The sequence below is a fragment of the Rattus rattus genome, chromosome 2, assembly GCF_011064425.1.
Source record: "Rattus rattus isolate New Zealand chromosome 2, Rrattus_CSIRO_v1, whole genome shotgun sequence".
NCBI classification, from domain to species: Eukaryota; Metazoa; Chordata; class Mammalia; order Rodentia; family Muridae; genus Rattus; species Rattus rattus.
The window spans coordinates 139998195-140013672 of NC_046155.1; the positions used below are offsets into that span (position 1 = coordinate 139998195).

The 15478-nt window shown below is 35.4% G+C and overlaps 1 long non-coding RNA gene across 3 annotated transcripts in view; it reads left to right on the plus strand.

The window, feature by feature from the left end:
• LOC116892031 overlaps window positions 1-13654 on the plus strand; it is a 38758-nt gene extending 25104 nt beyond the window's left edge. For all 3 annotated transcript variants that reach the window (XR_004386901.1, XR_004386902.1, XR_004386903.1), the window contains 2 exons: window positions 9349-9464; window positions 12841-13654. This is a non-coding gene — a long non-coding RNA (uncharacterized LOC116892031). The remainder of the gene's footprint in view (window positions 1-9348; window positions 9465-12840) is intronic.
• The last annotated feature ends 1824 nt before the right edge of the window (window positions 13655-15478 follow it).

Below are 15478 nucleotides of genomic sequence, written 5' to 3' on the forward strand. Positions count from 1 at the left end.
ATTAACTTGTTATCCTTTAATCATTTTACAATCCAGTTGCTATCCCTCACCTAGTGACAGTTCCTCATCACATTTATCCTCACCCCCGTTAAAAGATGTACCCCCTATGATTATCCCACCAGAACTCCCAAATCCCTGCAGCCTCAAATCTCCTGAGGTTAGCTGTGTCTTCTCTTACTGAGGCCAGCCCAGGCAGTCCAGTGCTGTGTATGTGTTGGGGGCCTTGTATCAGCTACTGTATGCTATCTGGTTGGTGGCTCAGTGTCTGAGAGATCATGGGGATCTATGTTAATTGACAGAGCTGGTATGGTCTTCCTGAGTTTTCTCTCCTTCATAGCATCTTTCAACATTTTTCCTATTCAAACACAAGGGAACCTAGCTTTTGTCCATCAATTGGGTGTAAGTATTTGCATCTGACTCAGGTGCTTGTTGGGTCATTCAGAGGGGAGCCATGGTAGGCTCCTGTCTGTAAGCACACCATAGCATCAGTTATATTCTCAGGCTTATAAGCCTCCCCATGAGCTGTTTCCCAATTTGGGCCTCTCACTGGACATCCTTTTCCTCTGTCTCTTCTGAAATTTTGTCCCTGCAGTTCTTTTAGACATGGACAATTTTGGGTCAAGAGTTTTTGATGGTAACTCCATCACTCCATTGATGCCCAGTCTTTCTACTTGAGGAGAAATCTACAAATTCCCTCTCCCCACTGCTGAGCATTGCATCTAAGGTCCTTTCCTTTGAGTCCAGCAAGTCTCTCATCTCTCCAGTCTCTGGTACATTCTAGAAGTTCCCCCCACCTTTGACCTCCTGCACTTTCCTGGTTCCATTCTTTCAGCTTCACTCCTGCTTCACTCTTGCTTCACTCCTGATCCACCCACAATATATGATCATGTTCTGCTTTACCTCTGTCTGTTCCCGCTCCCACCCATGTACCTCACTTTGCCCCCACTGATTGCATTCTTCCTCCCAAGTGGGATTTAACCATCCTCACTTGGCACTTCACATTGTGAACCTTGTGTTTTGTAGATTGTATTCTGGGTAGTCTGTAATTTTTGCTAATATCCATATATTACTGAGTACATACCATGCAAGTACTTTTGTGTCTGAGCTACCTCTCTCATGATGACAATTTTTAGTTCCATTCATTTTTCTGCAAAATTCATGATGTTTACATTCTTAATAGCTCCATAGTATTCCATTGTGGAAGTGAACCACATTTTCTGTATCCATTCTACTGTTGTAAGAAATCTGGGTTGTTTACATAGTGGAACATATGGTGGGGCCTCTTCTGGGTATATGCCCAAGTGGGCATATATATATCTGGGTCTTCAGGTAGATATATTTCCAGTTTTCAGAGGAACTTCCAGATTGATTTCCAGAATGGTTGTACCAGTTTGCAATCCCACCATCCATGCAGGACTGTTCCTTTTTCTCCACATGCTCTCCAACCTGTGCTGCCACCTGAGTTTTTGAACTTAGCCATTCTGATTGCTGTAAGGTGGAATCTCAGGGTGGTTTTGATTTTCATTTCTGTGATCACTAAGAACTTTGAACATTTTCTTAAGTGTTCCTCAGCTATTCCAGATTCCTCTGTTTGAATTCTGTTCTATACTGATTTTTACAAAGGAATATTTGTTTCTTTGGAGTCTAACTTCTTGAGTTCTTTATTTATATTGGATACTAGATTTAGGGTTTTTAAAGATCTTTTCCCAATCAGTAGGTTGTCATTTTGTCCTATTGACAGGGTCCTTTGTCTTATAAAAGCTTTTCTGTTTTATATGGTCCCATTTATCATTTCTTGATCTTAGAACCTGTGTCATTGGAGTTCTGTTTAGGAAATTTTCCCCCATGCCAACAACACTGAGGCTCTTCCCACTTTCTCTCCTATTAGATTCGGTGTATCTTGTTTTATCTTGAGGTCCTTGATCCACTTGAACTTGAGCTTTATGCAAAGTGACAAATATGAACCTATTTTCATTTTTCTTCATGCTGATTGCCAGTTAGGCTAGCACCATTTACTGCAGATGCTTTCTTTTTTTTCCCATTATATAACTTTGGATTCTTTGTCAAAGATCAAGTGTCCTAAAATGTGTGGTTTTATTTCTGGGAATTAATTCTATTCCATTGATCAATCTGTCTGCCTTTGTACGAATACCCTGTAGTTTTTATCATGATTTCTCTGTAGTATAGCTTGAGGTAAAAAAATGATTATTGCCCCTGAAGGTCTTTACTTGTTAAGAATTTTTTCGCTATCCTGTTTTTTTTTTTCCATATGAAATTGAGAATTGCTCTTTCCATGTCTTTGAAGAATTTTGTTGTAATTTTGATGAGAATTCCATTGAATCTGTAGATTGCTTTTGGTAGGCTTTTTTTCCTGAAAGACTTAAAATTCCTGTCATACAGATCTTTAATTTGTTTGGATAGAGTTACCCCGAAACATTTTATATTATTTGTGACTGTTATGAAGGTGTTGTTTCTTTAATATCTTTTTCAACCCATTTGTCATTTGTATAAAGGAAGGCTACTGACTTGTTTGAGTTAATTTTATATCCAGTTACTTTGCTGAAGTTGTGTATCAGCTGTATATGTTCTCTGGTAGAATTTTGGGAATTGCTTATGTATACGATCATATCATCTGTAAATAGTGATACCTTGACTTCTTCTTTACCAGTTTCTATTCCCTTGATCTTCTTTTGTTGTCTTATTGCTGTAGCTACAATTTCGAGTATTATGCTGAATAGATATGGCAATAATGGGCATCCTTGTCTTGTCTTTGATTTACCAGGATTGTTTCATGTAATTTGATATTGATTGTTGGTTTGCTGTATATTTCTCTTTTTTTTGTTGTTTTGTTTTTCTTTTTTTCCCCCTCCATCTTTATTAACTTGGGTATTTCTTATTTGAATTTCAATTGTTGTTATTCACTTTCACAGTTTCCAGGCCAACATCCCCCAACCCCTCCCCCTTCCCTTCTCTATGGGTGTTCCCCTCTCAATCCTCCACCCATTACCGCCCTCCCCACACCAATCACATTCACTGGGTGTTCAGTCTTGGCAAGACCAAGGGCTTCCCCTTCCACTGGTGCTCTTACTATGCTATTCATTGCTACCTATGCATTTGGAACCCAGGGTCAGTCCATGTATAATCTTTGGCGAGTGGCTTAGTCCCTGGAAGCCCTGGTTGGTTGGCATTGTTGTTCATATGGGGTCTCAAGCCCCTTCAAGCTCTTTCAGTCCTTTCTCTGATTCCTTCAAGAGGGGTCCTGTTCTCAGTTCAGTGGTTTGCTGCTGGCATTCGTCTATGTGTTTGCCATATTCTGGCTGTGTCTCTCTCTCGAGATCTACATCCAGTTCCTGCCAGCCTGCACTTCTTTGCTTCATCCATCTTATCTAGCTTTGTGGCTGTATATATATGGGCCACACGTGGGGCAGGCTCTGAATGCGTGTTCCTTCAGCCTCTGTTCTAAACTTTGCCTCCCTATTCCCTACCTAGTGTATTCTTGTTCCCCTTTTAAAGAAGGAGTGATGCATTCACATTTTGGTCTTCCTTCTTGAGATTCATGTGTTCTGTGCATCTAGGGTAATTTGAGCATTTGGGCTAATATCCACTTATCAATGATTGTATACGATGTGTGTTTTTCTGTGATTGGGTTACCTCACTCAGGATGATACTTTCCAGTTCCATCCATTTGCCTATGAATTTAATAAAGTCATTGTTTTTGATAGCTGAGTAGTATTCCATTCTGTAGATATATCACATTTTCTGTATCCATTCCTCTGTTGAAGGGCATCTGGGTTCTTTCCAGCTTCTGGTTATTATATATAAGGCTGCTATGAACACAGTGGTGCATGTGTGTGTTTAGGTATGGGCCTGGCATTATTGATCTGTCCAATACTTTTAACTTGAACGGGTGTTATATTTTGTCAAACGCTTTTTTAGCATCTAATAAGATGATCATGCAATTTTTTTTCCTTTCAGCTTATTTATATAGTGTGTTATGTTAATGGATTTTGGTATATTGAACAAGCCTTAAATTCCTGGATGAAGCCTACTTGATCATCCTCAATGATGGTTTTGATGTGTTTTGGTTTAGGTTTGTGAGATTTATATTGTTTAAATCAGTGTTGATAAACAACATTTGTTTGAAGTTTATGTAACAGAATAATTGTGTCATCATAGAATGAATTACATAATGTTTCTTTTGTTTTTCTTTTATGGAATAGTTTGAGGAGTGTTGGTATTAGCTTTTCTCTGAAGGGATGGTAGAATTCTGCACTAAGGCTCAGAAGTTTTAATGACTTCTGTTATTTCCTTAGGAGATATGTTCCTATATAGATAGGTATCTGCTCTCAACTTAACTTTGGTACATGTTTCCTGTCTAGAAAAATCATCCATTTTATCTAGCTTTTTTCAGTCTGGTGGAGTATAGGGTTTTACAGTTGAACCTGGTGGGTGTTTTTTAATGTCTTCACTTTCTCTTGTTTTGTCTTCCTTTTCATTTCTCATCTTGTTAACTTGAATACTATCTCAGTGCTCTTTAGTTAGCTTTACTTGGGAGTTTATCTATCCTTTTGATTTTTTTTTTTTTTGGCCCTGAATTTGACTTTTTCCTACCCTCTACTCCGCTTGGGAGTGTTTGCTTCTTTTTGTTCTAGGGCTTTCAGTTGTGCTGTTAAGTTTCTTGTTTATGATATCTTTGATTTCTTTACCAGAACACTTAGTGCTATTAATTTTCCTCTTACCACTGTTTTCATTGTGTACCATAATTTTGTTTATGCTGCATCATCATTTTCATTGTTTCATGCAATATTTTATTTCTCCATTTTTTCCCCTGACCAAGTTATCATTGAGTAGAGAGATGTTCAGTTTTCATAGGTATGTGTGTTTTCTGTTGTTTTTGTTGTTATTGAAGTCTAGCCTTAGTGTGTGGTAATCTGATATAATGCACTTTAGGCTTTTTTGTGACCAGTTATATTGTCAGTTGTGGAGAAGTTACCATGAGGTGAAGAGAAGATGGTATTTCCTTTTATTTTAGTGTGAAATGTTCTATAATATCTGTTAAGCCCATTTGTTTCATAACCTCTATTAATTCACTCTTTCGCTTGTTATTTTCTGTTTCAATGACCTGCACAATTGGGGGTTAAAGTCTCCCACTTTTATGGTTTGGAGTTTACTGTCTGTTTTGGGTTCCAGTAAAGTTTCTGTTATGAATGTATGTGCCCTTATATTTGAGGCACAGATGTTCAAAGTTGAGAATTTCTTTTGGAATATTTTTCCTTTGATGATTATAAAGTTCCCTTCCCCATCCTGTTTGATAACATTTGGTTGAGAGTCTAGCTTAACCAGTATTAGGATGGTAACTCCCGCTTTTTTCTAGGACCATTTTCTTTGGAGACTTTTTGTCCAGCCTTTTACTCTGAAGTAGTTTCTGTCTTTATAATTGAGGTGTCTTTATTGTATGCAGCAACATACTGGGTCCTGTTTGTGTATCTAGTCTGTTAGGTTATTTCTTTTTATTGGAGAATTGAGTCTGTTGATGTTGAGAAATATTAAAGACAAATGATTGTTAGTTTCTGTTATGTTGTAGTAGGTGACATTATTCATATATGATTCTTTCCTTTTGCCTTTGCTGGGAGATGATTAAATTTTTGTTTTGGCTTATAGTACATTAATGATGAATGGTTTATTAATTAGTTTGAAGGGTCCATTTTTATCTCTCCTGATTAAAAGTGACTTAACACTGTTTTTTCACATTGTATAATCATGATGCCATCTAATTTACTAGTTCCATTTGTTTTGGATAAAGATATTCATCATTACACACTGAGACATTTTCAGTCTTCCAGGACAAGATGTCTTTCTTGGAGACAGCAACTGAGGGAAATTTGTAGGGCTGGAATGTTAGATAGATAACATTTGAATTTTGTTTTGTCTTGGAATATTTTGGTTTCCCCATCTATACTGATTGGGAGTTTTGCTGGGTATAGTAGCCTGGGTTGGCACATTACTTGGCTTTTTCCCCTTACCGCATTTAATATTCTTTCTTTGCTCTATTCATTTAATGTTTTGATTATTATGTGACAAGAGGATTTCCTTTTCCGCTCCAATTTACATGTTGTTCTATATGCCTCTTTTACATTTATGGCCATCTCTTTTTTTTATAGGTTGGAGAAGTTTTCTTCTCTGATTTTGTTGAAGATGTTCTTGAGTCCTTTAAGCTGCAAATTTTTCTTCTTCTCTATTCCTATTATTTTTAGATTTGGTCTTTACTTTGTGTCCTTGATTTCCTGGATATTTTGAGTTAGGAGATTTTTTTCTGTTTTGAATTTTCTTTAAGCATGGTGCCAATATCTTCTAGGGTATCTTCTACATCTGAGATTCTTTCTTCTATCTCTTGCATTCTATTGGTGATATATATCCTGACTTTTTTCTAGGTTTTCCAATTCCAGAGTTGTCTCCATATGTGCTTTCTTCATTGTTTCTACTTCCACTTTTAGTTCTAACACATGTTTGTTGAATTCCTCCACCTGTTTGATTGTTTTTTTTTTTTTTTCTGTATTACTTTCAGGGATTTATTTGTTTCCACTTTAAGGGCTTCTACATTTTTACGTGTGTTTTCCTGTAGTTCTTTCAGTCAATTATTTATATCCTCCTTATAGGAATCTATTATCTTTATGAAGAGGGTTTTAGGCTAGAATCCTTGTTTTCAGATGTGTGTGCAGGGCTTGCTGTGATGGGACAATTAGGTTATTATGGTGCCAAAGTATTTTGGCCTCTGGTGATTAGGGTCTTGAATTTGCCTCTTGACATTTAGTTATCTGTGATGTTAGGTGGCCTGGGTGTCTCTTCTGGAGCTTGCCTCCTCTACTGCTGAGTTGCTGAGAGGCCTGTGACCCTGGCTCTAATACCATGTGAAGTCTTCAGACTGTGTGGGCTTCAGGGGGACAGGCAAGCTGCCCTGCATGCTGCTGATCTTCAGGGAGCTCTTCAAAGCAGATAAGCTGATAATCTATTACTCTGTGTACAGTAGATCTCCTGGGAGTCCTTCAGACTGTTGGGTCTTTAGATGAGCAGTCAAGATGTTTCCCTGGGTGTAGCTATTCTCTTCTGAGGACTTCAGACTGTTGGGTCAGTTTTTCTGCATGCAGCAAGACGTGAAGAAGGACTTTAGGCTGTTGGATCTTCAGGGGAACAGACAAGCTGGTGATTTGTCCCATCTGAAAGCCAAAGCTGGAAAGGGTTTGGGGTTTGTGTGGAGGTTTGGAAAGAGTGATGTTTCCCTAGTCTTCCTGGGCTCCTTGGGTATTCTAGCTGCTGCATTTGTTTTTTTGTTTTTGTTTTTGTTTTTTTTATTTTTTGTTTTTTGTTTTTTTTTGGGGGGGGAGGGTTCTATACCTATTGTCCTGCATGCAGCAGAAATCCTGGGAGGCTTTCAGAGTGTGGGATCTTTTTTATTCCATTTTTATTAAAAATGTCAAACAACCAGAGCTTCCAGGGACTAAACCATAGACTGTGGCATCTTTATAGCAACACAGAGGCTGGTGATTTGGCCCAGAGGAAGGTGAAGGCTGTAAGGGAGAGATGGAGTTTGGTGGGGGTAGGGATAGATCCTGAGTCTGCTGGAGTTTTGGGGGTTACCAGCTCCTGCAGTTATTTGGGAAGTCCCCTTTCCTATTGCCCAAATGCAGTAGAACTCCGGGGAGGCCTTAAAACTCTGGGCTCTTTAGAGGAGCAGACAAACTGGTGACCAAATGCAAAACTTTTAAATAAATGTTGTGATGTGTGTATAGACAAATCTGCTACATGATCAGGTTTTGTGTGCCTTGAGAGATGTATGATATTTATGGTTTGATATAAAAACAGCAATGCTACAGAAAGTTGACCCATATACGAACAAATTGATATTCAAACCATGTAAAGCTGAAGGAAAAAATAAACCAGTTTTACAGTGAAATCATGGGCTGGCAGGAAGGTTCAGAGGTTAAAAGTCCTGACTACTTTTCCAGAAGTTTTGATTTCAGTTCTCAGCAACCACAGGATAGCTCACAACCATTAGTAGATGCCTTCTTCTCACGTGTCTGAAGATAGCAATAGTGTGCTCAAATATATAAAATAAATTTTAAATATTGAAATCCTAGTAGTGTTAATTAAATGAAGTATTTTTATTGTAAAAAATTAAAAATTGAAAATTTACTAGCTAGTTCATCAAGTAAGTCTTTTTTTACTGATCAAAATTATACTTACTTATTTTAGAGGATATTCTTATATGTCCTAAGCTGTCCTTTAATGAATTATGTAGCAGGGAATCACCATTTTACTTTTGACCCCCCAATCCTATTTTAGGAGGATTCTGGGATTACAGTCATGTATTACAGCCACACATTTATGTGGTTCTGGCATTCAAATTCACAGCTTCCCTCAGGCTGGAAAACTGCTCTAACAACTCAACTATTGTATTTCTAGCTCAAGGTAAATTTTTATATTTTAGAGCTTGAGATCAGAACTGATCCCCATATTCCCAGTACTCAGGAAGTTGATTTGGAATGATCACAAGATTTTGAGGCCATTTTAAACTATGTAACCACATGACATAGTGGCTTCCATCTTTAATCCCAGTGTTCAGAATCCTGAGCTTGAAGGAACACTGACAATTTTAGGATAGTCTGGGGTATATATTGCATTATAGATTAGGCTTGGATACAGAGAAATACTATGTATAAAAGTAGCAATAGCAGATAAATAATAAATACTAAAAGTGTAACAATCTTAGTACTTCTTATGATGTTGTGCATGTCAGTCAACAACTTTCTGGATATATCCTGGCATAATATATATCAATTTTCTTTCACTTTTTCTAATTTCTCAAATGGTTTTCAATATAAGAAGTAAGTTCAGTATGTTTGTGATTGCATGGAAATTTAGATACACAGAAGATAATGCAGTTAGATTTTTAATTCAAGAATTGTCTAGGCAGCATCAAGAAAGCTTCTCTCAAAAAATAAGTCATATTTTTAGATGATTATAGCCTGTCACTTCCATATCAGAGTATTTACTATGTGCAGACCTTGTTATTTAAAAAAGCTGTCATGCATCAAAACTTTGGTTGTACTACTTGTAAATATGTACCTAGTAGTATATTAACTATAATATGATTATAATACTTGAGGATAAATATATCCTATTTCAATTTCATTAAACATACTGTATACCAGATTACAAAATGATTGTCAGTTTTAATAGAAGAAAGAATTGCTTCACGATTTTGTTTCAGTTTCTACCCAAGCATTTCATAACATTTGATTTATTATATTTATTATTACTTCTATAGAATGTTATTTTTCTCTAATTCAGGAATAGCGTTGTCCAACTGTAGTCTGTTCTACTTAAGAGAAAACACAGGAGGACTGCATGTTTGAGGTCGCCTTGACAACAGTGAAACCGCTTCTCTCCATCTCAACAATAAAAAGGTGATAATATCTACATAGCGCACGATCTTTTATTTGTATACTCAATAAATTTAAATTTTCTAATTATCAATAAATGTTTAAGAATAAACCTATTGTAAATTAATAGAGGAAATTTAGGAGGCAGAACTGAAGTGAAGAACTGAAAGGGTATAGATATATGTCCAAAAAAGGTAATAAGACATTACATTTATTACATGTAACACAAGGCAGTTGAAATTGGTTATAATTTCATGTGCATGTTTCTATATACTGCTAGTCATATAGCATAGTACACAGTTCTTGAGGTGAAAAGAAATTGCTAATAGCCTTTTATATGGTGAAAGAATACAATTCTTTAAGTATTTTCAAACATGCTTTAATTTCTTTTTACTTATCTCTTTTAAAAACAAAGACCAAAAATCATGTGCTATAGGTCATGAAGGCACATGGTATTTATTTGTCCACATTAGTTATTAGTAATTACTTAACAGGGAGTCTTGGCACTTGTTTTAGTCCCAGCACTCATGCAGCATAGACAATAGGATCACTGAGTTCAAGTCCAACCTGGGCTATAGAGTTCCAGGACAGCCACAGCAAACCTGTATGTATAAAATAAAACAAACAGAATATTTAAATTTTTTCTTTATAAAAACGGACAGTGGTCAATATATTTATCAACTATATTTTAATAAAATAATTTTGATATTATAGGATAGCATGTCATAAATTTTATACTTGAAAATGTTTTTTCTTGTCCATAGGGATTTAGTTACTTTTCCATTGCCATGAATAAACCATCATGACCATGGGAACTTACAATGGTCATAGTTTACTGAGGATTTACAGTTCAGATGGTTAGTACAGGATCATTGTGGAATGTAGCTTGGCAGAATGCAGGCAGGCATGGTACTGGGGTAGTAGCTGAGATCTCATATCTAGATGTACTTGGAAAATGCAGAGGTATCTCAGAATCATAGAAGCTTACTGCCAGTGATACAACTCCCCAAAACAACATACATCCCAATAGTTTCTAAACAGTTCTACCAACTGAGCATGTAATGGCTAAAGTTATATTTTCAATTTAAGTTACTCTGTTTAAGAAATCTATAAAATGCTTCTAACATGTAAGCCAAACTTGTCCAAGGGCAGATAAGTTCCTGAAATGCTGAGGGCTGTTTATACATGATAACAAGTCAGAAGTTTTTCTTTTTTTTTCTGCTCCTGTAAACAGTATTGATTTTTCCAACTAAACAGCTGCACAGTATATGCTGGATCACATGTAGGCAGGAGGTACTGAGACAGAAAATATATCAAATGTATCCTCTCCCCTAATTGGACAAAGGCAGGAAGTACACAGTTTTTTTTTGTGGGTTTTCCCTTTAAAATTCCTCAATAATGTTATTTGCTGTGATACCCTGGCCAGGGCTCCTCTTCCTGGTGAGTATTTAATAAAGATTTAGCTGAAATATTGTGGTAATGGTTTTATTGTTGCCTGGTGGGATTAAAAGAAACAAAGAATTCAAATATATCAGCCTGCAGGGACCATTCTTACTCAAACTTTGAATTCCCATCCGTAGCCTGCAAAAGCTTCTGGGAATAAGAAAATTCAAAATTACTTCTACTTCAAATCGCCTCATAGACTTTGACAGTGTTCACAGGTTAAAAGTCTAAGCTTCATATGAAACTCAAGGCATTCTTTTAAGGCTTATAAATGCATAAACATATCTTATACATTTCTAATACACAGTTCTACAAAAATATATATGGCCTTTCCAGAAGTAGAGGAATGAAGGCATAGTAAGGAAATACTGTGTCAAAGAGTGAATCCCAGCAAAGTCCAAACTCTATAATTTCATGTCTTACATCAAAGTGTGTACATGCCTTTCTCTTGCCATTCTTGTTGAATGAAGCATACCTCTTTCTCTTGGTCTAATTTCTCTCCCTGCCTGTAGCTCTGCTTAGCAGACAGCCCAAGGGGTCTCACTTTCACAGCTTCATGCCATGGCCTCACAGAACTGTAGGGACTCCAGTGCTGCTTTCCATAACAAAGGAGCAAAATTCTATGACCAATTCACTCGTGTATTCTCATGATTCTAAAGCCAGATCCATATGTCTGAAACTCCCTAGTTCAGCTGCTGGCTTAATGTAAAATTTGGCCCCTTCTTTGAATTATATTTCATAAATTTAGATTTGTTTTTGCTTATTAAAATAGAATATTCCTTGGCCTTTTTTTTCACAAGTGGCAGGATTAACTTGGTAGATTCTTGCACTGAGGGTATTATACCCTTTACTCCATTCCCTCCATAACTCTTCTAATCTTTTAAGTATAAGCCTTAGCTCCAATATTAAATTTTGTGGTGTCCATTCTCTCTCCAAATTGTATGTTTTCATTTTAATTTTTGTCTTGCTTGTTATTTCTTATTACAAGCCTATATTAGAGTTATCACTAATAACCAAGTGACAGACCCTGTGTCAGGCTGTCCTCAAACCTCTTCAGCGAAGAAAATTAATTTTGTGTCAATTTTGTCACAGGCAGATTCTTAGAAGAAGGGGAAAATAACCAGATTGTTTGTCAAAATAACATGATAAGGTCTCTAGCCTAGTTACTTATATTGTTTCTCCTGTGAAAACTTTTGATAGAGTTCCATAGCTCACATTGCCTTCTGAACTATTATCTTCCAAATTTCTACTTGGATGGCTTATTAAATCCTGCTTATAGTATCCAACTTCTTTCCAAGTTCCAATTTTTAAATCTTTACAAAATTATTTTAAAACACAGAGCAATACTTCACTTTTGGTACCGAATTCTCTCTTAGTTACATTTTCATTCCTATGACAAAACACCATGAGTAAGGCCACTTTAAAAGAAACCATTCATTAGTGTCTTATTCTTTCAGAGGGTAAGTCTAAAATTAACATGGTAAGAAGCATGGCAATAGGCAGGATCACGGCAGAAGTTGTGTAAGAAACTTTTAGGACTTCTGATAAAATAGATGTCTATTTTCTTTTTCTTTTTTTTCAGATAGAGGAAGTTCACTATGCATATTAGGTTGCAAGCAATAAATGATACCATGCATCCTACCTGATGTTGGAATTTTGGATTTATATAACATATTTCCATAAAATATTATTGAATATAGTGCATATTTTAATCTATTATTTGCTAGGTAAGATCCTGTATTGGAAATAGTAGGTTCAAAAATTAAAGTATATGTATAGTAAGTAATAAGTAAGGAAAATTATAACAATCATTTTATATATTATTTTTCATTGCCTTCAGAACTAGAAGATGCTTCAATGGAATTCTTGTAAAATCTTGAGGATGATTTCTATTTATTGGAAAGCTGGTAACTTGTTACTTTTTTCACTTACAGTCCTGTTTTATGTACTCTTCTAGGTGGTAAACATATTGACATACGCATCAAATATGCTTTTCTGAAGAGGTTTCATCTACAGAATCTCCCAAATACCATTATATATTTATTGTCTCTGGAGTATTATTTTACCTTTCTTGTCTTACAACTTGCATAGAAGACTTCCAAGGAATAGAAATGACCTGCTCTTGGCAAGTAATTGCCTGAAACGTTCAATTCTTCTCTTTACATTATATCTTGGACTCCCATATTGTTTGTTGCATATTATCTTTTATTCATATTTTAATTTGCAAATGGAAGAAACTTTTCTAAGTGGGTTGTATAGCTAATGTATATAGACTTGCTTATGATACTTTGGATTATACCAAAAATTTTTGACTGATTTAATCTCTTTACACCAGATTTATCATTTGTGAGATGGCTTCCTCCTTCTTTGAATAAGAAACTCAGATTTAGGCAGGCCATGGGGAAGATTATTTGACACAGTGGTGTTTTCTAGAAGAGAAACTCTGAGTGCTAATTTTGCTGATATTACTGGTCTCTGTCTAGGGCAGAAATATGAGTTTCTGTGGTTTACTTTTTCTCCAATACTCCTGCAGGAGACTTTGGTGCCTTTGTAATGGAGTGGGTTAAGAAATGCCTTTGCATTGATAAGGAGAGCCATAGTGTTGTTGTCTTATAGAATATGTGGCATCATGTTTTTATTAATATCACATTCCAGAATAGAGTAAAATCTCATGGTTTCAAAGTGATTTTAGTTTATTCTAAATTTGTTTTTTTTGTTTTGTTTTTCTCCTTAAACTAAATAAAGTAATGTGAAGCAGTGCTAATTTTAAATATTAGTTGTGTGTTTCTAGACAATAAGCTGCTAGTTCATTTGAAAATTGTCTGCATTTTTCAACCTGTTTTAATAGTTGTAAGAGTGAAAATAAGTGTTAAGAGTTTTTTAACTGTATGGGTATGTCTTCATGTGTATATGTGCATGTCAGGTGTCTGTAGAGATCAGGGTTATATAATATTTCTTTGAATGTTTGCACTGTTTACTAATACATTATTTAATAGGTGCTAGTAAGAATTCTCAATGGAAAAATGCAACTGGTAACTCCAGTTGGATCACTGAAACCAAGGTTATAATGTAAGACAGAATATAGCTTATTACAGAACATCAATTGTTTTTAAACTCATAAATTTGTAGTATAACCCATATCTCCTTACTCACTACATTATTATTACATTTTAGCTAATCCTGAGGTGTGGTCTGGGTTATTTTATAGTGCTCATTTATTTTACATGCTGTGTTCTTCTTGTTTTAACTGCAGAGTTAAATTAGTGTTTTTTAATTAGTCTCTAATGTTAACATTTTATGAGGTTAGAGTGGTCATGACTCTAGTCAGACACTAGTACAATTTGTCAGTTTGTGTTAAGGACCACAAAAATTTGTAAAACTGTAGATTTACAGACCATAGTTTTGAAACAAGTAATCTGTTCTTATGCTTAAGAACAATTAAGACTAATTATTAAACTATGCCCCCATAAATAGTTGCAAAAATCTTGGGTCCTTTGGATTTTAGCAGATGGTTTTCTACCACATATCCTACTGTACAGGTCTAGATTCATCTAGAAAACCTTTGGTGAATTTAAATATAGAAGGCACAAAAAGAATATCTTTTCTTGTACTAGTTACATAAATGGTCCTCAACCTATGGGTCCCAACCCCTTTGTGGGTTGAACAAACCTATCACAGGGGTCACCTAAGAACATTGACAAGCACAGCTATCTTACATTACAACTCATAACAGTAGCATAAATATAGTTATGAAGTAGCGTTGAAAACAATTTGATAGCTGGAGGTCCCCATTATGCGAACAGATGTATTAAAGGATTGTAGTATTAAAGTGAGATGTTTTACTTCATTATATTATCAATATCTACTGTGATTAAAGAACTCTGTGATCACTCATTGCTAATCTGCTATCCCAGTTCCACAGCAGCATATAATAAGAGATACATTTTCATGGTATATATAGTAGTCAGTAACTTTCTTAGGTTTTTATCTATGTACATGGAGATTTTAGATGTAAGATCTTTGTAGCAATGATTTTTCTATTTAATATATCATAGTGGTTTATGTAGTTTACAAAATTGTGTTTTGCTTCTAAGTGTGATGCTGTTGATGATGTGTATTATTATGTAACTATGATAATATTTTTGAGTTTCTGCTTATAGTTTTCTAGGTATAGTAATATTAGATCATCACCTTTATATGCCTTTGGTTTCTGTCAATATTTTGAAGTTGCCTGCAAATATTTTCTGGGTTAAGCCAGTAGAGTGGTGTAAGGATAGTGCTAATTTTCATAGACTTGTCTTTACTAAGTTTCAATGACTTAGTAAATAATAGCCAATCTAATAGGTGAAACATTATTTTTAAAGCCTAAATTAAGCCTCACTTAAATGCTTAATGGACCTGACTTTAAAAAAAAAAACTAAATTGCTTTTAGTTGTAGAAACAACTAAAATTTCCAAATTTTGCTTAGTTTACATAGTGATACAGATAAGGTTACATAGTGATACCTTGTCTCAGTGTTTGCATTTCTTCATAAATTGATTGAGCATACACTATGGTAACATTTTTTTTTCTTTTTTCTTTTATTTTGATGTGAT